Source organism: Petromyzon marinus, chromosome 54, assembly GCF_048934315.1.
Source record: "Petromyzon marinus isolate PM22_M1 ecotype Great Lakes invasive population chromosome 54, UKy_Petmar_22M1.pri1.0, whole genome shotgun sequence".
NCBI classification, from domain to species: Eukaryota; Metazoa; Chordata; class Hyperoartia; order Petromyzontiformes; family Petromyzontidae; genus Petromyzon; species Petromyzon marinus.
The window spans coordinates 4,862,367-4,876,127 of NC_133720.1; the positions used below are offsets into that span (position 1 = coordinate 4,862,367).

Below are 13,761 nucleotides of genomic sequence, written 5' to 3' on the forward strand. Positions count from 1 at the left end.
TTGCCATGATTCATAACTAATTTCAAAAATAAATGTATTCTTTTAATGCATCAACATTTTCATCGGAGTTTCTAGGAATTTGCCAGTAGGATTGGAAACTTGAGAAATAACGTACAGGAATATGGTGCCATGGCTTAGTTGGTAAAGCGCCTGTCTAGTAAACAGGAGATCCTGGGTTCAACTCCCAGTGGTGCCTCATTGAGATATTTTATGCAATGATTCTGCATGAGTGCATCACGGGTTAATAATCCAAATAACTATCTGGTAATTGAGTTTGACTTCTATAGAAAAGTTAAGGATGCTTGTTTTTCCATCATAACATTAAATGCCGCTATGGGTGCCAAGTTCAAATCCTGTGCTTTATTTATTTTGAGAAATTGAAAATGTAAGTATTTGTTTTGTTTTGGTAACATTAATGTATACATTTCCCAATGCGACCGTATTTTGAGATTTTCCAATTCAGATGCAATATCCATATTTATACATGTGAAGTAAACAAGGTGATTGTAAACTGTTCATGTGGAGAACGATGGATTTATAGTTTTTCACCTTCAGGAATCAGCCAAATCACCTCTGATTTAAACGTATGACCAATCTTAATGCGGTATTATTTCTCATCATCACATTTCGTACAGCTGCTCAATTTGTTTATACAATCGCCGATCAGTGACATAAAAATGGATTCTCTAGATTTTACTCTTAAAAGAGCAAATCGACAAGGATGGGATTCCAACCCATGCTTGCAGAGCACAATGGATTAGCAGTCCATCGCCTTAACCACTCGGCCACCTTATCACATTTTGCCATGATTTATAACTAATGTCAAAAATAAATGTATTCTTCAAATGCATCAACATTTTTATCGGAGTTTCTAGGAATTTGCCAGTAGGATGGGAAACCTGAGAAATAACATGCAGGAATATGGTGCCATGGCTTAGTTGGTAAAGCGCCTGTCCAGTAAACAGGAGATCCTGGGTTTAAATGCCATTGGTGCCTCATTTAGAGATTTTATGCTTTGATTCTGCGTGAGTGCATCACGGGTTAATAATCCAAGTAACACTCTGGAAATGGAGTTGACTTTTGTAGAAAAGTTCAGGAGACTTTTTTAGACATCACAACATTAAATGCCCCAATGGGTGTCAAGTTCAAATCCTGTAAATCATTTATTTCTAGAAATTGAAAATGCAAGTATTTGTTTTGTTTGTTAAACGTTTGCATTTCCCAATGCGACCGTATTTTGAGATTTCCCAATAAAGATGCAACATCCACAAAAATAAACTTGTGAAGTAAACAAGGCGATTGCAACTATTCATGTGGAGAACGGTGGATTAATAGTATTTCACCTTCAGAATTCAGCCAACTCACATCTGATTTAATCGTATGACTATTCTCAAAGGGGTATTATTTCTTATCATCACATTTCTTAAAGCTGCTCAATTTGTTAGATAATCGCCGAACAATGACGTTAAAAAAGTGGCTTCTCTAGATTTCACTCTAAAAAGAGCAAATGGACAAGGATGGGATTCCAACCCATGCGTGCAGAGCACAATGGATTAGCAGTCCATCGCCTTAACCACTCGGGCACCTTATCACATGGTGCCATGATTCGTAACTAATCTAAAAAATATATTCGTTCTACGCATCACATTTCTTCTTTTTATTTGCCAGTAGGATTGGAAACTTGAGAAAACGTGAACAGGTGTATGGCGCCATGGCTTAGTTGGTAAAGCGCCTGTCTAGTAAACAGGTTAAAATCCCAGTGGTGCCTCATTGAGATGTTTTATGCAATGATTCTGCATGAGTGCATCACGGGTTAATAATCCAAGTAACTATCTGGTAATTGAGTTTGACTTCTATAGAAAAGTTAAGGAGACTTGTTTTTCCATCACAACATTAAATGCCCCTATGGGTGCCAAGTTCAAATCCTGTGCGCTATTTATTTCTAGAAATTGATCATGTATGTATTTGTAGGGGAACATAAGCGTTTGCATTTCCCAATGCGACCGTATTTTGAGATTTCCAAACTTAGATATGATATCCATATATATACTTGTGAAGTAAACAAGGCGATTGCAACTATTCATATGGAGAACGATGGATTAATAGTTGTTCACCTTCAGGGTTCATCCAACTCACATCTTATTTACGGTTATCGTTTGATCAATCTCAATGCGGTATTATTTCACAGCATCACATTTCTTGTCGTTGATCAATTTGTTTGATTATCGCCGATCAATGAGATTGCAAAAACGGCTTCTCTAGATTTCATACTAAAAAGAGGAAATCGACAAGGATGGGATTCGAACCCATGCGTGCAGAACACAATAGTCTATGGTTCTTTCGGTAATGACTTTACCGAAAGAACCAAAGAGTATGGATTCCTGCAGTCACGAAAGCTTTAAATCAATATGGAACACAATGGATTAGCAGTCCACCACCTTAACCACTCGGCAACCTTATAACATGTCACCATGATTCATAACTAATCTCAAAAACATATTCGTTCTAGGCATCACATTTCTTCAGTGACTCAAATTTTTTCTATTGAAGTTTCGAAGAATTTGCCAGTTGGTTTTGAAACTTGAGAAATAACGTGCAGGAATATGGCGCCATGGCTTAGTTGTTCATTCGCCTGTCTAGTAAACAGGAGATTCTGGGTGCAAACCCCTCGGTGCCTTATTGAGATAGTTTTTGCTATGATTCTGCAAGAGTGCCTCACGGGTTAATAATCCAAGAAACTGTCTGGTTATTGAGTTTGACTTCTATAAAGGAGACTTAATTTTCCATCATTACATTAAATGCGCCTATCGGTGACGATTTCAAGTCACGTGCTCCATTTATTTTTAGACATTGAAAATGTAAGTATTTGTTTTGATTGGGAACATAAACGTTTGCATTTCCCAATGCGACCGTATTTTGAGATTTCCAAATTTAGATGCAATATCCATATTTATACTTTTGAAGTAAACAAGGTGATTGCAACTATTCATGTGGAGAACGATGCATTTATAGTTTTTCACCTTCAGGATTCAGCCAACTCACATCTGATTTAAACGTATGACCAATCTCAATGCGGTATTATTTCTCATCATCACATTTCTTATAGCTGCACAATTTGTTAGATAATCGCCGATCAGTGACATAAAAATGGCTTCTCTCGATTTCACTCTAAAAAGCGCAAATCGACAAGAATGGGATTCGAACCCATGCGTGCAGAGCACAATGGATTAGCAGTCCTTCGCCTGAACCACGCGGCCACCTTTTCACATGTTGCCATGATTCATAACTCATCTTAAAAATATATTCGTTCTACGCATCACATTTCTTTATAGCATCAACATTTTTTCGGAGTTTCTATGAATTCGCCAGTAGGATTGGAAACCTGAGAAATAACATGCAGGAATATGGTGCCATGGCTTAGTTGGTAAAGCGCCTGTCCAGTAAACAGGAGATCCTGGGTTTAAATGCCATTGGTGCCTCATTTAGAGATTTTATGCTTTGATTCTGCGTGAGTGCATCACGGGTTAATAATCCAAGTAACACTCTGGAAATGGAGTTGACTTTTGTAGAAAAGTTTAGGAGACTTTTTTAGACATCACAACATTAAATGCCCCAATGGGTGTCAAGTTCAAATCCTGTAAATCATTTATTTATAGAAATTGAAAATGCAAGTATTTGTTTTATTTGTTAAACGTTTGCATTTCCCAATGCGACCGTATTTTGAGATTTCCCAATAAAGATGCAACATCCACAAAAATAAACTTGTGAAGTAAACAAGGCGATTGCAACTATTCATGTGGAGAACGGTGGATGAATAGTATTTCATCTGCAGAATTCAGCCAACTCACATCTGATTTAATCGTATGACTATTCTCAAAGGGGTATTATTTCTTATCATCACATTTCTTAAAGCTGCTCAATTTGTTAGATAATCGCCGAACAATGACGTTAAAAAAGTGGCTTCTCTAGATGTCACTCTAAAAAGAGCAAATCGACAAGGATGGGATTCCAACCCATGCGTGCAGAGCACAATGGATTAGCAGTCCATCGCCTTAACCACTCGGGCACCTTATCACATGGTGCCATGATTCGTAACTAATCTAAAAAATATATTCGTTCTACGCATCACATTTCTTCTTTTCATTTGCCAGTAGGATTGGAAACTTGAGAAATAACAAACAGGAAGATGGCGCCATGGCTTAGTTGGTAAAGCGCCTGTCTAGTACACAGGATATAGAGGGTTGAAATCCCAGTGGTGCCTCATGGAGATATTTTATGCTATGATTCTGCATGAGTGCATCACGGGTTAATAATCCAATTAACTATCTGGTAATTGAGTTTGACTTCTATAGGGAAGTTACGGAGACTTGTTTTGCCATTACAACATTAAATGCCCCTATGGTTGCCAAGTTCAAATCCTGTGCTTTATTTATTTTTAGAAATGGATCATGTATGTATTTGTTTTGTTTGGTAACATTAATGTATACATTTCCCAATGCGACCGTATTTTGAGATTTTCCAATTCAGATGCAATATCCATATTTATACTTGTGAAGTAAACAAGGCGATTGCAACTATTCATGTGGAGAACGATGGATTTATAGTTTTTCACCTTGAGGATTCAGCCAAATCACTTCTGATTTAAACGTATGACCAAACTTAATGCGGTATTATTTCTCATCATCACATTTCGTATAGCTGCTAAATTTGTTTGATAATCGCCGATCAGTGACATAAAAATGGCTTCTCTAGATTTTACTCAAAAAAGAGCAAATCGACAAGGATGGGATTCGAACCCATGCGTGCAGAGCACAATGGATTAGCAGTCCATCGCCTTAACCACTCGGCCACCTTATCACATGTTGCCATGATTTATAACTAACGTCAAAAATAAATGTATTCTTTAAATGCATCAACATTTTTATCGGAGTTTCTAGGAATTTGCCAGTAGGATTGGAAACTTGAGAAATAACATGCAGGAATATGGCGCCATGGCTTAGTTGGTAAAGCGCCTGTCTAGTAAACAGGAGATCCTGGGTTCAACTCCCAGTGATGCCTCATTGAGATATTTTATGCAATGATTCTGCATGAGTGCATCACGGGTTAATAATCCAAGTAACTATCTGGTAATTGAGTTTGACTTCTATAGAGAAGTTAAGGATACTTGTTTTTCCATCACAACATTAAATGCCCCTATGGGTGCCAAGTTCAAATCCTGTGCTTTATTTATTTTTAGAAATTGAAATTGTAATTATTTGTTTTGTTTGGTAACATAAATGTATCCATTTCCCAATGCGACCGTATTTTGAGATTTTCCAATTCAGATGCAATATCCATATTTATACTTGTGAAGTAAACAAGGTGATTGTAAACTGTTCATGTGGAGAACGATGGATTTATAGTTTTTCACCTTGAGGATTCAGCCAAATCACTTCTGATTTAAACGTATGACCAAACTTAATGCGGTATTATTTCTCATCATCACATCTCGTATAGCTGCTAAATTTGTTAAATAATCGCCGAATAGTGACATAAAAATGGCATCTCTAGATTTCACTCTAAAAAGCAAAAATCGACAAGGATGGGATTCGAACCCATGCGTGCAGAGCACAATGGATTAGCAGTCCATCGCCTTAACCACTCGGCCACCTTATCACATGTTGCCATGATTCATAACTAAAGTCAAAAATAAATGTATTCTTTTAATGCATCAACATTTTTATCGGAGTTTCTATGAAATAAACGTATACATTTCCCAATGCGACCGTATTTTGAGATTTTCCAATTCAGATGCAATACCCATATTCATACTTGTGAAGTAAACAAGGTGATTGTAAACTATTTATGTGGAGAACGATGGATTTATAGTTTTTCACCTTGAGGATTCAGCCAAATCACTTCTGATTTAAACGTATGACCAAACTTAATGCGGTATTATTTCTCATCATCACAATTCGTATAGCTGTTAAATTTGTTTGATAATCGCCGATCAGTGACATAAAAATGGCTTCTCTAGATTTCACTCTAAAAAGAGCAAATCGGCAAGGATGGGATTCGCACCCATGCGTGCAGAGCACAATGGATTAGCAGTCCATCGCCTTAACCACTCGGCCACCTTATCACATGTTGCCATGATTCATAACTAATGTCAAAAATAAATGTATTATTTTAATGCATCAACATTTTTATCGGAGTTTCTATGAATTTGCCAGTAGGATTGGAAACTTGAGAAATAACGTACAGGAATACGGCGCCATGGCTTAGTTGGTAAAGCGCCTGTCTAGTAAACAGGAGATCTTGGGTTCAACTCCCAGTGGTGCCTCATTATGGCATTTTATGCTGTTATTCTGCATGAGTGCATCATGGGTTAATAATCCAAGTAACTATCTGGTAATTGAGTTTGACTTCCATAGAAAAGTTAAGGAATCTTGTTTTTCCATCACTACATTAAATGCCCCTATGGGTGCCAAGTTCAAATCCTGTGTGCTATTTATTTCTAGAAATTGATCATGTATGTACTTGTTTTGTTTGGTAACATAAATGTATTCATTTCCCAATGCGACCTATTTTGAGATTTTCCAATTCAGATGCAATATCCATGTTTATACTTGTGGAGTAAACAAGGTGATTGCAACTATTCATGTGGAGAACGATGGATTTATAGTTTTTCACCTTCGGGATTCAGCCAAATCACCTCTGATTTAAACGTATGACCAATCTTAATGCGGTATTATTTCTCATCATCACATTTCGTATAGCTACTCAATTTGTTTATACAATCGCCGATCTGTGACATAAAAATGGCTTTTCTAGATTTCTCTCTAAAACGAGGCAAATCGATAAGGATGGGACTCGAACCCACGCATGCAGAGCACAATGGATTAGCAGTCCATCGCCTTAACCACTCGGACACCTTCTCACATGTTGCCATGATTCATAACTAATCTCAAAAATAAATTCGTTCTAGGCATCACATTTCTTTAATGCATCAACATTTTTATCGGAGTTTCTATGAATTTGCCAGTAGGATTGGAAACTTGAGAAATAACGTACAGGAATATGGCGCCATGGCTTAGTTGGAAAAGCGCCTGTCTAGTAAACAGGAGATCCTGGGATTCAAATCCCAATGGTGCCTCATTGAGATATTTTATGCAATGATTCTGCATGAGTGCATCACGGGTTAATAATCCAAGCAACCATCTAGTAATTGAGTTTGACTTCGATAGAGAAGTTAAGGAGACTTGTTTTTTCCATCACAACATTAAATGCCCCTATGGGTGCCAAGTTCAAATCCTGTGCTTTATTTATTTTGAGAAATTGAAAATGTAAGAATTTGTTTTGTTTGGTAACATAATGTATACATTTCCCAATGCGACCGAATTTTGAGATTTTCCAATTCAGATGCAATATCCATATTCATACTTGTGAAGTAAACAAGGTGATTGCAACTTTTCATGTGGAGAACGATGGATTTATAGTTTTTCACCTTGAGGATTCAGCCACATCAACTCTGATTTAAACGTATGACCAATCTTAATGCGGTATTATTTTTCATCATCACATTTCGTATAGCTGCTAAATTTGTTTGATAATCGCCGATCAGTGACATAAAAATGGCTTCTCTAGATTTCACTCTAAAAAGAGCAAATCGACAAGGATGGGATTCGCACCCATGCGTGCAGAGCACAATGGATTAGCAGTCCATCGCCTTAACCACTCGGCCACCTTATCACATGTTGCCATGATTCATAACTAATGTCAAAAATAAATGTATTCTTTAAATGCATCAACATTTTTATCGGAGTTTCTAGGAATTTGCCAGTAGGATTGGAAACTTGAGAATTAACGTACAGGAATATGGCGCCATGGCTTAGTTGGTAAAGCGCCTGTCTAGTAAACAGGAGATCCTGGGTTCAAATCCCAGTGGTGCCTCATCGAGATATTTTATGCAATGATTCTGCATGAGTGCATCACGGGTTAATGATCCAAGTAACTATCTGGTAATTGAGTTTGACTTCCATAGAAAAGTTAAGGAGACTTGTTTTTCCATCACAACATTAAATGCCCCTATGGGTGCCAAGTTCAAATCCTGTGCGCTATTTATTTCTAGAAATTGATCATGTATGTATTTGTTTTGTTTGGTAACATAAATGTATTCATTTCCCAATGCGACCTATTTTGAGATTTTCCAATTCAGATGCAATATCCATATTTATACTTGTGAAGTAAACAAGGTGATTGCAACTTTTCATGTGGAGAACGATGGATTTATAGTTTTTCACCTTGAGGATTCAGCCACATCACCTCTGATTTAAACGTATGACCAATCTTAATGCGGTATTATTTCTCATCATCACATTTCGTATAGCTGCTAAATTTGTTTGATAATCGCCGATCAGTGACATAAAAATGGCTTCTCTAGATTTTACTCAAAGAAGAGCAAATCGACAAGGATGGGATTCGAACCCATGCGTGCAGAGCACAATGGATTAGCAGTCCATCGCCTTAACCACTCGGCCACCTTATCACATGTTGGCATGATTTACAACTAATGTCAAAAATAAATGTATTCTTTAAATGCATCAACATTTTTATCGGAGTTTCTAGGAATTTGCCAGTAGGATTGGAAACGTGAGAATTAACGTACAGGAATATGGCGCCATGGCTTAGTTGGAAAAGCGCCTGTCTAGTAAACAGGAGATCCTGGGTTCAAATCCCAGTGGTGCCTCATCGAGATATTTTATGCAATGATTCTGCATGAGTGCATCACGGGTTAATAATCCAAGTAACTATCTGGTAATTGAGTTTGACTTCCATAGAAAAGTTAAGGAGACTTGTTTTTCCATCACAACATTAAATGCCCCTATGGGTGCCAAGTTCAAATCCTGTGCGCTATTTATTTCTAGAAATTGATCATGTATGTATTTGTTTTGTTTGGTAACATAAATGTATTCATTTCCCAATGCGACCTATTTTGAGATTTTCCAATTCAGATGCAATATCCATATTTATACTTGTGAAGTAAACAAGGTGATTGCAACTATTCATGTGGAGAACGATGGATTTATAGTTTTTCACCTTGAGGATTCAGCCACATCACCTCTGATTTAAACGTATGACCAATCTTAATGCGGTATTATTTCTCATCATCACATTTCGTATAGCTGCTAAATTTGTTTGATAATCGCCGATCAGTGACATAAAAATAGCTTCTCTAGATTTTACTCAAAGAAGAGCAAATCGACAAGGATGGGATTCGAACCCATGCGTGCAGAGCACAATGTATTAGCAGTCCATCGCCTTAATCACTCGGCCACCTTATCACATGTTGGCATGATTTACAACTAATGTCAAAAATAAATGTATTCTTTAAATGCATCAACATTTTTATCGGAGTTTCTAGGAATTTGCCAGTAGGATTGGAAACTTGAGAATTAACGTACAGGAATATGGCGCCATGGCTTAGTTGGTAAAGCGCCTGTCTAGTAAACAGGAGATCCTGGGTTCAAATCCCAGTGGTGCCTCATCGAGATATTTTATGCAATGATTCTGCATGAGTGCATCACGGGTTAATAATCCAAGCAACCATCTAGTAATTGAGTTTGACTTCGATAGAGAAGTTAAGGAGACTTGTTTTTTCCATCACAACATTAAATGCCCCTATGGGTGCCAAGTTCAAATCCTGTGCTTTATTTATTTTGAGAAATTGAAAATGTAAGAATTTGTTTTGTTTGGTAACATAATGTATACATTTCCCAATGCGACCGAATTTTGAGATTTTCCAATTCAGATGCAATATCCATATTTATACTTGTGAAGTAAACAAGGTGATTGTAAACTGTTCACGTGGAGAACGATGGATTTATAGTTTTTCACCTTCAGGAATCAGCCAAATCACCTCTGATTTAAACGTAAGACCAATTTTAATGCAGTATGTTTTCTCATCATCACATTTCGTACAGCTGCTCAATTTGTTTATACAATCGCCGATCTGTGACATAAAAATGGCTTTTCTAGATTTCTCTCTAAAACGAGGCAAATCGATACGGATGGGACTCGAACCCACGCGTGCAGAGCACAATGGATTAGCAGTCCATCGCCTTAACCACTCGGACACCTTCTCACATGTTGCCATGATTCATAACTAATCTCAAAAATATATTAGTTCTAGGCATCACATTTCTTTATTGCATCAACATTTTTATCGGAGTTTCTATGAATTTGCCAGTAGGATTGGAAACTTGAGAAATAACGTACAGGAATATGGCGCCATGGCTTAGTTGGAAAAGAGCCTGTCTAGTAAACAGGAGATCCTGGGATTCAAATCCCAATGGTGCCTCATTGAGATATTTTATGCAATGATTCTGCATGAGTGCATCACGGGTTAATAATCCAAGCAACCATCTAGTAATTGAGTTTGACTTCGATAGAGAAGTTAAGGAGACTTGTTTTTTCCATCACAACATTAAATGCCCCTATGGGTGCCAAGTTCAAATCCTGTGCTTTATTTATTTTGAGAAATTGAAAATGTAAGAATTTGTTTTGTTTGGTAACATAATGTATACATTTCCCAATGCGACCGAATTTTGAGATTTTCCAATTCAGATGCAATATCCATATTCATACTTGTGAAGTAAACAAGGTGATTGCAACTTTTCATGTGGAGAACGATGGATTTATAGTTTTTCACCTTGAGGATTCAGCCACATCACCTCTGATTTAAACGTATGACCAATCTTAATGCGGTATTATTTTTCATCATCACATTTCGTATAGCTGCTAAATTTGTTTGATAATCGCCGATCAGTGACATAAAAATGGCTTCTCTAGATTTTACTCAAAGAAGAGCAAATCGACAAGGATGGGATTCGAACCCATGCGTGCAGAGCACAATGGATTAGCAGTCCATCGCCTTAACCACTCGGCCACCTTATCACATGTTGGCATGATTTACAACTAATGTCAAAAATAAATGTATTCTTTAAATGCATCAACATTTTTATCGGAGTTTCTAGGAATTTGCCAGTAGGATTGGAAACTTGAGAATTAACGTACAGGAATATGGCGCCATGGCTTAGTTGGTAAAGCGCCTGTCTAGTAAACAGGAGATCCTGAGTTCAAATCCCAGTGGTGCCTCATCGAGATATTTTATGCAATGATTCTGCATGAGTGCATCACGGGTTAATAATCCAAGTAACTATCTGGTAATTGAGTTTGACTTCCATAGAAAAGTTAAGGAGACTTGTTTTTCCATCACAACATTAAATGCCCCTATGGGTGCCAAGTTCAAATCCTGTGCGCTATTTATTTCTAGAAATTGATCATGTATGTATTTGTTTTGTTTGGTAACATGAATGTATTCATTTCCCAATGCGACCTATTTTGAGATTTTCCAATTCAGATGCAATATCCATATTTATACTTGTGAAGTAAACAAGGTGATAGCAACTTTTCATGTGGAGAACGATGGATTTATAGTTTTTCACCTTGAGGATTCAGCCACATCACCTCTGATTTAAACGTATGACCAATCTTAATGCGGTATTATTTCTCATCATCACATTTCGTATAGCTGCTAAATTTGTTTGATAATCGCCGATCAGTGACATAAAAATGGCTTCTCTAGATTTTACTCAAAGAAGAGCAAATCGACAAGGATGGGATTCGAACCCATGCGTGCAGAGCACAATGGATTAGCAGTCCATCGCCTTAACCACTCGGCCACCTTATCACATGTTGGCATGATTTACAACTAATGTCAAAAATAAATGTATTCTTTAAATGCATCAACATTTTTATCGGAGTTTCTATGAATTTGCCAGTAGGATTGGAAACTTGAGAATTAACGTACAGGAATATGGCGCCATGGCTTAGTTGGTAAAGCGCCTGTCTAGTAAACAGGAGATCCTGGGTTCAAATCCCAGTGGTGCCTCATCGAGATATTTTATGCAATGATTCTGCATGAGTGCATCACGGGTTAATAATCCAAGTAACTATCTGGTAATTGAGTTTGACTTCCATAGAAAAGTTAAGGAGACTTGTTTTTCCATCACTACATTAAATGCCCCTATGGGTGCTAATTTCAAATCCTGTGCTTTATTTATTTTGAGAAATTGAAAATGTAAGTAGTTGTTTTGTTTTGGTAACATGAATGTATACATTTCCCAATGCGACCGTATTTTGAGATTTTCCAATTCAGATGCAATACCCATATTCATACTTGTGAAGTAAACAAGGTGATTGTAAACTATTTATGTGGAGAACGATGGATTTATAGTTTTTCACCTTGAGGATTCAGCCAAATCACTTCTGATTTAAACGTATGACCAAACTTAATGCGGTATTATTTCTCATCATCACAATTCGTATAGCTGTTAAATTTGTTTGATAATCGCCGATCAGTGACATAAAAATGGCTTCTCTAGATTTCACTCTAAAAAGAGCAAATCGACAAGGATGGGATTCGCACCCATGCGTGCAGAGCACAATGGATTAGCAGTCCATCGCCTTAACCACTCGGCCACCTTATCACATGTTGCCATGATTCATAACTAATGTCAAAAATAAATGTATTATTTTAATGCATCAACATTTTTATCGGAGTTTCTATGAATTTGCCAGTAGGATTGGAAACTTGAGAAATAACGTACAGGAATACGGCGCCATGGCTTAGTTGGTAAAGCGCCTGTCTAGTAAACAGGAGATCCTGGGTTCAACTCCCAGTGGTGCCTCATTATGGCATTTTATGCTGTTATTCTGCATGAGTGCATCATGGGTTAATAATCCAAGTAACTATCTGGTAATTGAGTTTGACTTCCATAGAAAAGTTAAGAAATCTTGTTTTTCCATCACAACATTAAATGCCCCTATGGGTGCCAAGTTCAAATCCTGTGCGCTATTTATTTCTAGAAATTGATCATGTATGTATTTGTTTTGTTTGGTAACATAAATGTATTCATTTCCCAATGCGACCTATTTTGAGATTTTCCAATTCAGATGCAATATCCATGTTTATACTTGTGAAGTAAACAAGGTGATTGCAACTATTCATGAGGAGAACGATGTATTTATAGTTTTTCATCTTCAGGATTCAGCCAAATCACTTCTGATTTAAACGTATGACCAATCTTAATGCGGTATTATTTCTCATCATCACATTTCGTATAGCTGCTAAATTTGTTTGATAATCGCCGATCAGTGACATAAAAATGGCGTCTCTATATTTTACTCAAAGAAGAGCAAATCCACAAGGATGGGATTCGAACCCATGCGTGCAGAGCACAATGGATTAGCAGTCCATCGCCTTAACCACTCGGCCACCTTATCATATGTTGCTGTGATTTATAACTAATGTCAAAAATAAATGTATTCTTTAAATGCATCAACATTTTTATCGGAGTTTCTAGGAATTTGCCAGTAGGATTGGAAACTTGAGAAATAACGTACAGGAATATGACGCCATGGCTTAGTTGGTAAAGCGCCTGTCTTGTAAACAGGACATCCTGGGTTCAAATCCCAGTGGTGCCTCATTGAGATATTTTATGCAATGATTCTGCATGAGTGCATCACGGGTTAATAATCCAAGTAACTATCTGGTAATTGAGTTTGACTTCTATAGAAAAGTTAAGGAGACTTGTTTTTCCATCACAACATTAAATGCCCCTATGGGTGCCAAGTTCAAATCCTGTGCGCTATTTATTTCTAGAAATTGATCATGTATGTATTTGTTTTGTTTGGTAACAAAACAAATACATACATGAT

The 13,761-nt window shown here is 37.1% G+C and overlaps 2 protein-coding genes and 26 non-coding genes across 28 annotated transcripts in view; 12 read left to right on the forward strand and 16 right to left on the reverse strand.

The window, feature by feature from the left end:
- Positions 1-13,761, reverse strand: part of NUP88 (nucleoporin 88) — a 153,038-nt gene that overhangs the window by 97,995 nt on the left and 41,282 nt on the right. The window lies entirely within an intron of this gene.
- The window catches only part of COX4I1 (cytochrome c oxidase subunit 4I1), a 293,476-nt gene that overhangs the window by 72,561 nt on the left and 207,154 nt on the right, over positions 1-13,761 (forward strand). The gene's annotated exons all lie outside the window — the stretch shown is intronic.
- TRNAT-AGU (transfer RNA threonine (anticodon AGU)) lies at positions 124-196 on the forward strand. The gene has a single exon. It is a non-coding gene; the product is annotated as a tRNA-Thr (tRNA).
- On the reverse strand, positions 714-795 carry TRNAS-GCU (transfer RNA serine (anticodon GCU)). Its single transcript has one exon. It is a non-coding gene; the product is annotated as a tRNA-Ser (tRNA).
- Positions 1,510-1,591, reverse strand: TRNAS-GCU (transfer RNA serine (anticodon GCU)). Its single transcript has one exon. It is a non-coding gene; the product is annotated as a tRNA-Ser (tRNA).
- TRNAS-GCU (transfer RNA serine (anticodon GCU)) lies at positions 3,993-4,074 on the reverse strand. Its single transcript has one exon. It is a non-coding gene; the product is annotated as a tRNA-Ser (tRNA).
- TRNAS-GCU (transfer RNA serine (anticodon GCU)) lies at positions 4,776-4,857 on the reverse strand. Its single transcript has one exon. It is a non-coding gene; the product is annotated as a tRNA-Ser (tRNA).
- TRNAT-AGU (transfer RNA threonine (anticodon AGU)) lies at positions 4,986-5,058 on the forward strand. The gene has a single exon. It is a non-coding gene; the product is annotated as a tRNA-Thr (tRNA).
- On the reverse strand, positions 5,574-5,655 carry TRNAS-GCU (transfer RNA serine (anticodon GCU)). Its single transcript has one exon. It is a non-coding gene; the product is annotated as a tRNA-Ser (tRNA).
- TRNAS-GCU (transfer RNA serine (anticodon GCU)) lies at positions 6,040-6,131 on the reverse strand. Its single transcript has one exon. It is a non-coding gene; the product is annotated as a tRNA-Ser (tRNA).
- TRNAT-AGU (transfer RNA threonine (anticodon AGU)) lies at positions 6,250-6,322 on the forward strand. The gene has a single exon. It is a non-coding gene; the product is annotated as a tRNA-Thr (tRNA).
- TRNAS-GCU (transfer RNA serine (anticodon GCU)) lies at positions 6,838-6,919 on the reverse strand. The gene has a single exon. It is a non-coding gene; the product is annotated as a tRNA-Ser (tRNA).
- On the forward strand, positions 7,062-7,135 carry TRNAT-AGU (transfer RNA threonine (anticodon AGU)). The gene has a single exon. It is a non-coding gene; the product is annotated as a tRNA-Thr (tRNA).
- On the reverse strand, positions 7,650-7,731 carry TRNAS-GCU (transfer RNA serine (anticodon GCU)). The gene has a single exon. It is a non-coding gene; the product is annotated as a tRNA-Ser (tRNA).
- TRNAT-AGU (transfer RNA threonine (anticodon AGU)) lies at positions 7,860-7,932 on the forward strand. Its single transcript has one exon. It is a non-coding gene; the product is annotated as a tRNA-Thr (tRNA).
- On the reverse strand, positions 8,446-8,527 carry TRNAS-GCU (transfer RNA serine (anticodon GCU)). The gene has a single exon. It is a non-coding gene; the product is annotated as a tRNA-Ser (tRNA).
- On the forward strand, positions 8,656-8,728 carry TRNAT-AGU (transfer RNA threonine (anticodon AGU)). Its single transcript has one exon. It is a non-coding gene; the product is annotated as a tRNA-Thr (tRNA).
- Positions 9,242-9,323, reverse strand: TRNAS-GCU (transfer RNA serine (anticodon GCU)). Its single transcript has one exon. It is a non-coding gene; the product is annotated as a tRNA-Ser (tRNA).
- Positions 9,452-9,524, forward strand: TRNAT-AGU (transfer RNA threonine (anticodon AGU)). The gene has a single exon. It is a non-coding gene; the product is annotated as a tRNA-Thr (tRNA).
- TRNAS-GCU (transfer RNA serine (anticodon GCU)) lies at positions 10,042-10,123 on the reverse strand. The gene has a single exon. It is a non-coding gene; the product is annotated as a tRNA-Ser (tRNA).
- On the reverse strand, positions 10,854-10,935 carry TRNAS-GCU (transfer RNA serine (anticodon GCU)). The gene has a single exon. It is a non-coding gene; the product is annotated as a tRNA-Ser (tRNA).
- Positions 11,064-11,136, forward strand: TRNAT-CGU (transfer RNA threonine (anticodon CGU)). The gene has a single exon. It is a non-coding gene; the product is annotated as a tRNA-Thr (tRNA).
- On the reverse strand, positions 11,650-11,731 carry TRNAS-GCU (transfer RNA serine (anticodon GCU)). The gene has a single exon. It is a non-coding gene; the product is annotated as a tRNA-Ser (tRNA).
- TRNAT-AGU (transfer RNA threonine (anticodon AGU)) lies at positions 11,860-11,932 on the forward strand. The gene has a single exon. It is a non-coding gene; the product is annotated as a tRNA-Thr (tRNA).
- On the reverse strand, positions 12,449-12,530 carry TRNAS-GCU (transfer RNA serine (anticodon GCU)). The gene has a single exon. It is a non-coding gene; the product is annotated as a tRNA-Ser (tRNA).
- Positions 12,659-12,731, forward strand: TRNAT-AGU (transfer RNA threonine (anticodon AGU)). Its single transcript has one exon. It is a non-coding gene; the product is annotated as a tRNA-Thr (tRNA).
- On the reverse strand, positions 13,245-13,326 carry TRNAS-GCU (transfer RNA serine (anticodon GCU)). Its single transcript has one exon. It is a non-coding gene; the product is annotated as a tRNA-Ser (tRNA).
- Positions 13,455-13,529, forward strand: TRNAT-UGU (transfer RNA threonine (anticodon UGU)). Its single transcript has one exon. It is a non-coding gene; the product is annotated as a tRNA-Thr (tRNA).